Genomic DNA, 2464 nt, shown 5'->3' with positions numbered 1-2464 from the left:
AATAAGAGAGAATATGCATAAGCATTGTGACATAATGTGTAATAACAGCCCATAATGCAATAAATATCGATATAAAAGCATGATGCAAAATGGACGCATCAACTCCCCCAAGCTTAGACCTCGCTTGTCCTCAAGCGAAAGCCGAATCAAAAAATATGTCCACATGTTTAGAGATAGAGGTGTCGATAAAAATAAAATACGGACATGAGGGCATCATGATCATTCTTAGAACAGCAACTTATATAATTATTGTCATATGATCTCTTATGATAAAGTAACAATTCAATCACAATTTCAAGTATGAATCATAAACTTCATTGAGAACCAACAAACTCTAATCTCACTCATTGAGGCAATTGCAATTTATCATAACATAGGAAAGAGTCAATATAAGAGCTTTTCAGCAAGTCCACATACTCAACCATCATATAGTCTTTCACAATTGCTAACACTCACACAATACTTATGGGTATGGAGTTTTAATCGGACACGGAGGAAGATAGGGGCTTATAGTTTTGCCTCCCAACGTTTTACCTCAAGGGTAATGTCAACAATAATAGTTCATGAAAACTCACATCCAATTAGCCATATATACCAGGATCTTTCCAACATATTGTGCTTGCCAAACGATAAAATGTAAAAAAGGAAAGGTGAAGATCACCATGACTCTTATGTAAGGTGGGAGATAAAAGTAAAAGATAGGCCCTTCGCGGAGGGAAGCAGAGGTTGTTATGCACTTTTATGGTTGGATACACAAAATCTTAATGCGAAAGAACGTCACTTTATATTGCCACTTGTGATATGGACCTTTATTATGCAGTCCGTCGCTTTTATTTCTTCCATATCACAAGATCGTATAAAGCTTATTTTCTCCCACACTAATAAGCTATACATATTTAGAGAGCAATTTTTATTGCTTGCACCGATGATAACTTACTTGAAGGATCTTACTCAATCCATAGGTAGATATGGTGGACTCTCATGGCAAAACTGGGTTTAAGGGTATTTGGAAGCACAAGTAGTATCTCTACTTGGTGCAAAGAATTTGGCTAGCATGAGGGGGAAAGGCAAGCTCAATCATGTTGGATGATCCATGACAATATAATTTATCTCAGATGTAAGAAAACATAACCCATTACGTTGTCTTCCTTGTCCAACGTCAACTCTTTAGCATGTAATATTTTAATGAGTGCTCACAATCATAAAAGATGTCAAAGATAGTGTATTTATATGTGAAGACATCTCTTTCTTTATTACTTCCTATTAATTGCAACGATGACCAAAACTATGTTTGTCAACTCTCAACAACTTGTATTCATCATACTCTTTATATGTGAGCTCATTACTCTCCATAAGATCCATATGATCTCTTTGTCTCTTTTTATCATTTCTCTTTTCTTTTATTCACTCAAGATCATAGCAAGATAATCAAGCCCTTGACTCAACACTAATCTTTATTATATAGCTCACGGACTCGATTACATAGAGGGATCATAAAGCAAAACTCAAAACTAGATCATACCAAAAACTTTATTCTACTAGATCAAGATATTACTAAAAGGATCGAACTAAGAAAACGGTAAAGATAAAAGTGATGGTGATACGATACCGGGGCACTCCCCCAAGCTTGGCAGTTGCCAAGGGGAGTGCCCATACCCATGTGATTATATCTCTTTTGCTGGTGAAGGAGTTGGAATTGTTGATGGTGTAGGCTTGTCGTCCCTCTTCCAAGGCATAGGCTTGCCATCATAGAAGGATGATCGAGTCTCCTAAGTCCTCAAATCTGCAGCCAAACTCATCCTTTTGAATCTATATTCATACTCGCAGTTTTGATTTTGCAGGTCATAGATCTGGGCTTGGAGGTGCTCGATTTTCTCATGAAGCTTGAAGATGGCCTCCCCAATGTCCTTGACGTCCAACTTGTGGTTGTTGGTGAACTCCGTGATCATAATGTGATTGGAGTCGAGTCCACGCTCCACCATCTCCTAACACTTGAAAACTAGTTGCTCCAATGCCTCGAGCCTTGCCTCCGTGCTTCCGGTCTTCCTTGGTCCCTCAACATCGCGGATGTGCAACAACCCCTGATACATCTCAATGGTTTGAGGGTGTTGCAGCACCTCCGCGAGGTAGGGGTTGATGACCTTCTCGAAGAACTGATAACCCACAAGTATAGGGGATCGCAACAGTTTTCGAGGGTATAGTATTCAACCCAAATTTATTGATTCGACACAAGGGGAGCCAAAGAATATTCTCAAGTATTAGCAGCTGAATTGTCAATTCAACCACACCTGGAAACTTAATATCTGCATCAAAGTGTTTAGTAGCAAAGTAATATGATAATAGTGGTAACGATAGTAATAGGTAACGGTAGCAAAAGTAATATTTTTGGTGTTTTGTAGTGAGGATAGCAATAGCAATGGAAAAGTAAATAAGGGAAGAACAACATATGGAAAGCTCGTAGGCA

Source organism: Triticum urartu, chromosome 4A, assembly GCF_056163025.1.
Source record: "Triticum urartu cultivar PI428250 chromosome 4A, HENAU_Tu73, whole genome shotgun sequence".
NCBI lineage: Eukaryota > Viridiplantae > Streptophyta > Magnoliopsida > Poales > Poaceae > Triticum > Triticum urartu.
The sequence above is the reverse complement of the archived record's forward strand: the minus strand, read 5'-3'. Positions refer to the sequence as shown.